The sequence below is a fragment of the Magnolia sinica genome, chromosome 12, assembly GCF_029962835.1.
Source record: "Magnolia sinica isolate HGM2019 chromosome 12, MsV1, whole genome shotgun sequence".
Taxonomy (NCBI): Eukaryota; Viridiplantae; Streptophyta; class Magnoliopsida; order Magnoliales; family Magnoliaceae; genus Magnolia; species Magnolia sinica.
The window spans coordinates 12,828,848-12,839,235 of NC_080584.1; the positions used below are offsets into that span (position 1 = coordinate 12,828,848).

Genomic DNA, 10,388 nt, shown 5'->3' on the forward strand with positions numbered 1-10,388 from the left:
AAAAATAATAATTGATATCTCTCTCTTATAATCACATGTGTTAGCTGGTGGAAATTGAATTGCTATATTGTCTGCTTAATGTTCATCCTGTATATTTGTTCATGCTTATGGATTATTTGTGTATTGCTTATGGACTTTAAACTGGTACATTAATAGAAAACCCCTACCTATAAATGTACACCCATACTTAGGATGTAACCCGACTGGTTGTGATTAAAATGGACCTTCGACGTAGTGGTTATTGAGTGGTGGTCTAACTGGATCATTAATGTGGGCATACCATCTAGGGTTGTTATGTCCAATAGCTTTCAAGGATGGTCTTTTATCGTATGGTTTTGATACTCGCCCTATGAGGCCTATTTTGATAATTGCCCTATGTGGCTTGTTTGATATCGCCCTATGTGGCTTTGTTCTGATATTTTTCCTATATGGGTTCGATGTTTATACCGTGCAACCATGCGATGGTAAGCCCCATATATTATAATATGATTGGTCACTAGTCGATGAGTTTCCATTAAACATCCTAAGATGGTAGCCTCATGAGCCGGGGATGGTGGTAATGGGACACTATGCCCAAGCTGTCGGTCTACGCTGGGCCCTGCGCTCCCCGTAGTGACCGTGAGCTTATTCTAAAATGGCTGATTGCAATTGGACTAATAATGGGCTGGCAAATCATGCACGCATAGCATACTACGACGGCTTGGATCATTATACCCATACGATTACACTGCGAGTTGCGCTAATGACCAGCCGATCGATTTATGATGATGACTTGGATCACTCATGCCCATACGATTACGCTGCGTGTTGCGCTGATGACCACTCACATCTTTGGGTGACGACCCCATTGCCTGTCTGGATGTTTTTCCTGGGGCCCCGACCGTCCGAATGATTTACCCAGGTCGATGATTACATTCATGCATCCATGCACCTAATAAGACTGCATTTACTCTGTTTTGGTTGTCTGGATGTTTTATACTATCTCTTACCTAATGTGGCGGTGTGTAATCTTGAGGGGAATTCACACTGAGTTGGCCACTCATCCATCAAATATACAACCGTATAGGTATTACAGGTGGATTTAGTGATATGTATGTTCAGACTTGATGAGGAGCAGGGTACGATTGCCAGGGATGCATGGCTGTATTTACCTGGAGGAGCTGCGTGATCTTGCGGCTTATATTTATATGCTTTTCGCTATTCTTCATGTATTAAATTCTTGTAAATCTTGTACTTGTTAAATTCAGAGACATTGGTTTGTATAAGTCATTATGGGCAGCTTCTTGTAAATTTGAATGATAATGAAATTTTCCTTTATGTCAATTTGTCCACACTACGCTCATTTTCTTACTCTGATGAAGGAAAAAAAATGTACACTCGAATTCGACCATCCTTTAAAGCTACCACTCGAGTTTTTGGGACATGGGTCATATACTCGGGTCCTGAAAACCGGGGCGCTACAGTTTCGTTTCTGTGGGCCACCATGGTCGATGATTCAGATAATTGGGACCAACCATTAGGTTTAAAAGGGCCCTATAAACATGGCCTAGGTGGTCAAATTTCAAGATACACCGGAGATCAGTCTCCATTCGTCCAAACAGAAGACTGACGGTGCAACGGAAAAGACGGGTGGGACACACCAACTTCGGTCTAAAAATTGTCCAATTTTACTGAATTTTCAAGGGCGATCCAATGAATGGATTGGATTTTTTAGCAATTCCCAATAATGGGCCCCACTTTCAACACAGCGCAAGGACCGTGCGCAGGCTCTGCGTCCACAACAACCAGCCGCAGTGGGCCACTATGCGATCAAGGGGATGATCAGATCAATGATCTGATCCATCCAGAAGATGCCAAGGGGGGTCCTGATCCCATTCATGAAGTCAAATCAGAAAGCTGGACCATCATCCACCATAATTCTAAGCTGACGCAAGTCAGTTTCCAAGATCTGCCGCACCAAAACAGGGATTTGTGTTCTTGGCTGCGTAACTGGCTGCGTAAAAGCCACGCAATATCACTGACCGACCTTATTCTAGCTGTCTATATAAAGGAGACGAAAGAGACTGAGAGGATTCATTCATCACCTGGGAGATCTTTGAACGTGTGAAGGCAGTAAGAGTTGTTGGTGTTTTATTCTTCCTTTCTTAATTTCTTTATGTTTTATTTTATGAGTTTTAGCCTCGTCATGTTCATGAGTGGCTAAACCTCTTACCTAGGGCTAAGAGGTGAAGCTTGTAGCGTGATGGGAGACTTTTTGCTTGTGCCTTTTGTTGAGCCTGAACTGATGTTGATTTTAGTTTGATTAAGGGAATGTTTTTAGTTTTTAATGGTCTGTTGTGGCTAAAATTACAATGGGTCTGCGATAGCTTTAAGCATGTTCTTTTCCTTGTTTTGATTATGACGTTAGGAAGCCCTGTTGTTCACCATTGTCTCCTGGGCATGGTCGGATGACGGTACCCTTCCTAACCTTCATACATTGTTGATTGGTTGGTAATTAGTTTAATTCCGTTGTTTACTTTATCTCCTGGGCATGGTTTGGTGATGAAATCCATTCTAATTCATATACCTTTCATATCTTGAAAACTTTATCAAAAGAAGTCCAGTCTTAATTTCCATAATTACACTTTTCAACTGGATGAAGACGGACTCTAAGTCCAGTTGAGTTTCTGATGCAGGCATAAGATCTCCTTGATCTCTATAAGTGGATCCTTTGAATTCCTAGCTTCCTACCTTTGATTTCTCTAAGTTTTAGATAAGTATTTCACCATTATTTCTCAAATTTCATTCAGTTTAGAGTTCATCTTATTCTAGTTCTAGTTCTACTTAATTTCAGAATACGTACAAGTTTCAGTCCCTTGGGATTCGACCTCGGTCTTACCGAGTTTATGACTACATCACAACCCTATACTTGGGGAGTGAACAAGTTTTTGGTGCCGTTGCCGGAGATTGACAGTTACATTTTTCTAAAATTAACTAGTTTTAGGATTAGTTTAATATTAGGATTTTCTAAGTTTAGGTTAGAATTTTAATTTTTTGTTTTTAGAAACTAATCTATTTTCCTGTTTTGTAGGATTCTGAGATAGGTTTCTAATTTGGTAACTTCTTTCTTAATTTCTTCCTTGCTATTTCTAGATTAGGATTTGTTTTCTTTTTTCTTTTTTTAGCAAGTTCCTAATTCTAACTCTTTTAGAATCTAACTTTGTTTCCTAATTTATTTTTAGAAATTTTCTACTTGTAGACTTTTTTTAGAAACTAACCTTCCTATTTTGTAGGCTTTTAAGATAGAAATTTCTAATTCGGTAAGCTCTTTCTCTACTTTCTATTTTTCAGATCTCTTTTAGTAACTTACTTTCTGGTTTAGGACGTTCCTAATTTATTTTAGAAATTTCCATTTTCCTTTAGGAATTTCTTCTTTTAGAAACTAGTTTACTTCTATCTACTTTTTAAGGATTTTTTTTATTTTAGACCTTCTCTTTAAAAACTGACTTGTTTTGTTTTCTTTTAAAGGTTTTTAACTTAGGAACTCCAATTTGGTAACTTCTTTCCAACCCTCTCTTTCTTTCTAGATTTTTTTTATTTTTTTCTTTTCCTTTCTTAGGATTAGGTTTCGAATTTGATTGAGGGCTGCGAGTGTTTCATGCCCAAGTGGGCCCGTGACAACACTCGACGCCTCTTAACTGAAGGAGGATTGGTTGAAGGGTTGACTATCCATCGCAGGACTAGACACCACTCGAAATTCCCTGAGTTAATTGAAGTGATGGCTGAAAACCAACCTCTTCTACCCCAACCTAGGGTGGAGGACATTCAGGATGAGAATGAGGTGCATCAAGCACCCCCGCCTCGTACTTTATGAGATTATTTACAACCAATGGGGGTAAGTACACCCTCATGCATGATTTTTTCTAAAAATACAGGACATATGGACATCAAGCCAAGGGTTATCCAACTCCTTCCTAAGTTCCATGGGCTTGAATCTGAAGAACCATATCTACATTTGAAAGAGTTTGATGAGATCATAGCCACTTTATATTTTCAAAATGTGTCTGAGGACACAGTCAGGCTGAAACTCTTTCCTTTTTCCTTGAAGGAGAAGGCTAAGACGTGGTTACATTCACTGCGTCCTAGATCCATTGGCACATGGAATGATATGCAGAGGGAATTTATAAAGAAATTTTTTCCACATCATAAAACGATTACCCTTAGAAAAGCAATCATGAACTTCACCCAAAAGGAGGATGAAACATTTTACCAATGTTGGGAAAAGTTCAAGGATTTGGTCAGTTCATGCCCATAACATGGCTTTGAAATGTGGCGCATTACAAATTTTTTCTATGATAGACTGACATCTTCCATACGCCAAATGGTCGAGACAATGTGTAATAGAGAATTCATTAATAAAAATGTCGACGAGGTATGGGATTACCTTGATAGTCTTGCTAAAAAAACACAATCATAAGACTATTACCCAAAATCGAACACCACGTCTAAGCCGACTCAATCTAAGGACAAAGGTGGATTGTATCTCTGGAAAGAAGAGGATGATCTCAAGTATAAAGTGACTACGCTCATAAGAAAATTTGAGGCCATGGAAGGAAAGAAGGATAAGGTTAATGAAAGTGTTTGTGGCATCTGTGATTGCAATACCCGCCTTTCGAGAAGTGTTGAATGAACAATCCAATGCCGTAAATACTTATCAAAGACATTTCAATGGACCAACCTCTAATACGTATAATCCTGGTTGGAAAAATCATCCAAACTTTAGTTAGAGAAATGGACAAACTGCTACCCCCCAAGGTTTCTTCAATCAAATTCCAAATCAAGGGAAACCTCAAGAGGATCCAGTTCAAAAACATATTCGAAAACAAGAGCTACTTAATCAAAATTCGGCACAAGCGTTTCATGATATCCACAAAGCATTAGGAATGCTTACGTCGTCTATTCAAAGGATAGAGTCACAATTAACAAGTGGAGGGAAGGGGATGCTTCCTGCTCAACCTCTCCCCAATCCCAAACCGCAATATGAAATAAGTGACCCTAGCTCTTCAAATCAAATGGAGCACGCTAAATCCATCACCAATCTTAGGAGTGGGAAGATCATTGATAAAACCCTTCCGGTTAGGCCCGACAAGCCTCAAGAACTAGAAGAGGACAACAATGATGGATCTAGTGATGCCCCACAAAAATTAGAATCGGAACTTCTAGAAAAGCCAGTTGCTCCATTTCCCCAACGGTTGGTCACACCAAAACTTCTCTCTAACTCTCAGGATATCCTACAGGTGTTGAAACAAGTGAAAGTCAACATTCCTCTATTCAATGTCGGAAAATAGATACATTCATATGGCAAATTCCTGAAAGACTTATGCACGACTAAACGACGGCAGAGTATTCAAAAGAAGATCTTCTTGACTGAGAAAGTGAGTGTCATCCTGTAATCGGGGACTATCGAATTGATCACGCACTTCTTGACTTAGGAGCGAGCGTCAATCTAATTCCCTACTCGGTATACAAACAGTTAGGTTTGGGTGAATTAAAAGCTACCCTAACCACACTACAACTTGCTGATCGCTCTGTTCATGTACCAAGAGGGATAATTGAGGATGTGTTGGTCCAAGTTGATAGATTTTACTACCCTGTAGATTTTATCATCCTGGACACTGAACCCATCAATAACATGAGCACTCAGATTCTCGTCATTCTTGGTCACCCATTCCTTGCCATTTCAAACGCAATTATCAATTGCAGGAATTGTGTCATGACTATGTCTTTTGGGAATATGACATTGGAGTCAAACATCTTTTTCAATAACGACAGAAACTTAAAAAATGATGACGATTTACATGACATTAAGATGATTGACTCTTTCGTGGAAGATACGACACCTCTGACCTTATCCTCTGACCCTCTAGAGACCTGCCTGGCCCACTCCCATAATTCTGATGATGAAATGATTAGGGAGACATGTGCCTTACTTGATACTGCACCGGTACTTGAAGTTAACCGGTGAAGGCCACAATTTGAAGAATTGCCACAAACCGATGTAGTGCCTCTACCGTCTAGCCTCAAGCCACCGAAGCTTGACCTAAAACCTTTGCCCTCTGATTCGAAATACGCAAATTTAGGTCAAGATGAGACATACCCGGTGGTGATCTCTGCCCATCTGGAGAAAGAACAGGAGAGTATGCTCATATCTACTCTCATTGAGCATAAGGGAGCCCTTAGATGGACGATAGCGGACCTCAAGGGAATCGACCCCTCGATTTGTACTCACCGCATATATCTTAAGGATAATGCGAAGACCGCTCGGCAATCACAACGTAGACTAAATCTAAACATGAAGGAAGTAGTTAAGGCCGAGGTTCTTAAACTATTGGATGTGGGTATTATATACCCCATATCCGATACTCAATGGGTGAGTCCAACTCAGGTGGTTCCTAAGAAGTCCGGGATCACCATCGTAGCCAATGCCAATAATGAACTCGTGCCAACTAGAGTTACTACTAGTTGGAGAATGTGCATTGACTACAGGAAGCTGAATACCGTCATGAGGAAGGACCACTTTTCTTTACCCTTCATTGATCAAATCTTGGAAAGGTTAGCTGGTCATTCCTATTACTGTTTTCTTGACGGGTATTCAGGTTACAATCAGATTGAAATCGCCTCTGAGGACCAAGAAAAGACCACATTTACATGTCCCTACGGCACCTTTACCTACAGAAGGATGCCATTCGGATTATGTAATGCCCCTGCCACCTTTCAGCGATGTATGATGAGTATCTTTTCTGATATGCTGGGGAAATATCTAGAGGTCTTCATGGACGATTTCTCTGTTTTCGGTTCATCTTTCAGCGAGTGCTTAGAGAGTCTTAAATGTGTATTGAAAAGATGTGAAGAAAAGAACTTAGTACTTAATTGGGAGAAGTGTCATTTCATGATTCATAAGGGAATTGTCCTTGGACATGTTATCTCGTCCAAAGGAATCGAGGTGGATAAGGCAAAAATTGATCTTATCTCTAACCTACCTCCACCCAAGAACATACGGGACATGCTATCCTTCTTAGGACACGCTAGGTTTTACAGAAGATTCATAAAGGACTTTAGTCTCATCTCTCGTCCTTTATGTAATCTACTTCAAAAGGATGCACTATACGAGTGGACTGAGCCATGTCAGGAAGCTTTCACTAAGCTTAAGGGCATGTTAACTAGTGCACCCATCGTACAACCACCCGACTGGGGCATTCCTTTTGAACTTATGTGCGACGCGTCTGATTATGCTCTTGGGGCGGTTCTAGGCCAGAGAAAAGATAAGAAACCCTACGTTATTCATTATGTGAGTAAAACTCTAAATCCTGCCTAAGTGAACTACTCGACTACGGAAAAGGAACTCTTGGTCATAGTTTTCGCTTTGGACAAATTTTGGTCCTACTTGATCGGATCCAAGATCATTATTTACACTGATCACGTGGCGCTCAAGTATCTTCTGTCTAAGAATGATGCTAAGCCCCGCCTGATACGATGGATCCTCCTACTCCAGGAGTTTGACCTAGAAATAAAAGATAAAAAGGGAGTAGAGGACGTAGTGGCTATCCATCTTTCTCGCCTTAATCCCTCTGATTCCCTTGAAACGACACATATCAATGACATATTCCCTGACGAACAATTGTTCAGAGTCTCCCATTCACCTTGGTTCGCTGATATTGCTAATTATTTTGCCACAGGTTCCATACCGACACATTGGACTGCACAAGATAAAAAGAAATTTTTCACCGAGGTGCGCAACTTTTTCTAGGATGATCCATATTTATTTAAATATTATCCAGACCAAATCATAAGGAGATGTGTGCTAGACGTTGAGCATCAGAGTGTCATCTCTTTCTGTCATTCACAGGCCTGTGGTGGTCACTTTTCTGCCAAAAAAGACCACAGGCAAGATTTTGCAATGTGGCTTTTATTGGCCTACTATGTTTAGGGACACTCATGAGTTTTGCAAGGCTTGTGAGCGTTGTCAGAAATTGGGAGTATTATCCCGTCGAAATATGATGCCCGTGAATCCCATTCTTATCATCGAGGCATTTGATTGCTGGGGCATTGATTTCATGAGACCATTCCCCCAATCTTTTGGAAATCTATATATTTTGTTCTCTGTAGACTATGTCACTAAACGAGTTGAAGCGATTCCGTGTCGGAATAATGACCATCGCACGGTCATTAAATTTCTAAAAGAGAACATCCTTTCCCGATTCGGAACGCCTCGAGCTATCATTAGTGATGGGGGCTCACACTTTTATAATAGGCCATTCGAGTGTTTAATGAAGAAATATGGTATCTCTGATAAGGTGAGTACCCCATATCACCCACAGACAAGTGGGGAAGTTGAGATTTCTAATAAGAAGATTAAACACATTTTGGAGAAAATGGTTAACCCTGACCGTAAGGATTGGTCAATCCGATTAACCGATGCCGTATGGGCTTACCGTACTGCGTTTAAAACCCCTATTGGAATGTCTCCCTTTAGACTTGTCTATGGGAAGGCTTGCCACTTGCCTGTGGAGTTGGAACATAAAGCCTACTGGGCAATCAAAAAATTGAATTTCAATCTGGATAATACTGGCTCACTACGCAAACTTCAGTTGAATGAACTCGAAGAAATCCGGAACGACGCATACGAGAACTCGAGAATTTACAAGGACAGAATGAAGGTGTTTCATGACCAACGTATTCTATGGAAATCATTCACACCTGGTCAGAAAGTCCTTTTGTATAATTCTCGATTACATCTCTTTCCAGGTAAGCTTCGATCTCGTTGGACTGGCCCTTACATTGTGGTCACTGCGTATCCTCATGAGGTCGTTGAGATAAGAGATCCTGACAATGACAAGGAATTTAAAGTAAATGGACATCGTTTAAAGCCATTTGTCGAGAAATTTGATTCAGAAGACATGTCCATACCTCTGACTGATCCTATTTACCAGGATTGATCTCCTAGTCTGATGGAGGTATAGGTAGGTTTCCTGTTTTCATAGGACTAGGGTAATTTGTTTTATGTTGTTTGAGGTTAATTTGCTTTTTACGTTGTTTTAGGATAGTTGTTTTCTTTTTTTGCTTTTTTTCTTCTCTCTTGCGCTGACCCACTCTCACGCTGATACATCTTTGGAAAAAGCTTCTTGAGCCCTTCGTCCAGGTACTATCTTTCCATCACTTCTCTTTCAATTTCATTGTCTCATGTACATTACGTGCTCATATCTTTTACATTGAGGACAATGTAGATTTTAGGTTGGAGGTGGGAGATTAGGTGTCCTAATCAGTGTTTTCTTGGTCTTGAGCGAAATTTGTGAAAAAATTTTAACTTTTTCTAGACTTTCATGTGAAATCGAAGTGATTTTGAAAGATAGCCATGATTTGGGAATTATAAGATACAGAATGTTGGTGATTTACAACTCTTGGATTTAGCTGTCTGATAGATTCCACGGTTGAGTTCGAATTATCAATCTATGATTAGAAGTTTTAAACATTGTTTGAATCATGACTTCACATGTCACATCTCGCTTACACATTGAGGTTTCAGTCGATATTGAAGGATTAACTTGGTAATTACTAAACATGAAAGGAACCAACCTAAGAAAATTGAATGGATTGGGCGAACAGTCTTCACCATAGATTTGCTCCCTATAAGTGAGGATTCGATTCCCCATGAATGATATGTGAAAAAGGGTTGGGTGTACAGTCTTTACCATAGGTTTGCTCCCTATAGGTGAGGATTTGATTCCCCTTCTTAGCGTTACTTTTAATGAAAAAATCAAAAATTAAAAGAATGAAAAGATGATGTGTGAGGCAAGTTTTGGTTATCATGAATTCTCTTATTGGTTACCAATGATATCCCGAAATAGAGAAGTAAATTTTAATGTTGATAAGTCGAGATTAGACTATACATCCATGGAATTCAATGTTTAGAATTGTTCTAATTGATGGACTAATACTTTGAACTTAATTATAAAGTTTACCGTGTGCTTGAGTCTAGGAGAAAATTATGCCCAACATTCATGAATCTTAGATTTTTCGTATCTGAATCGTTTTTCAAAATATCACTCGGTTTCACAAGAATTGTCTCGTAATTCTCAACTTATTTTTCACATACTTTGCTCGGGACTAGCAAAATGCTGGTTAGGGGTTGTGTTGAAGGTCAAATATTGCATATTAGACCCCAATTACTACCTGGATTTACGAACATGACACTACTTAACGGTTTGTTGTAATCGTGTTTATCATGCAAGATGCAATTACAGGCTTGAGCTGGAAAAGATGCTAAAAGCATAGATTTGACGCTCTGGCATCACTAAGGCATTAGACGGGACTCCATGGGACCAAGATCGAGGATATACACACAAGAGATT

At 39.8% G+C, this 10,388-nt stretch overlaps 1 non-coding gene across 1 annotated transcript; it reads right to left on the minus strand.

Annotated features, from left to right (window-relative positions):
- Window positions 1-4,195: 4,195 nt before the first annotated feature.
- Window positions 4,196-4,302, minus strand: LOC131222110 (small nucleolar RNA R71). Its single transcript, XR_009159818.1, has one exon. It is a non-coding gene; the product is annotated as a small nucleolar RNA R71 (small nucleolar RNA).
- Between the last annotated feature and the right edge of the window lie 6,086 nt (window positions 4,303-10,388).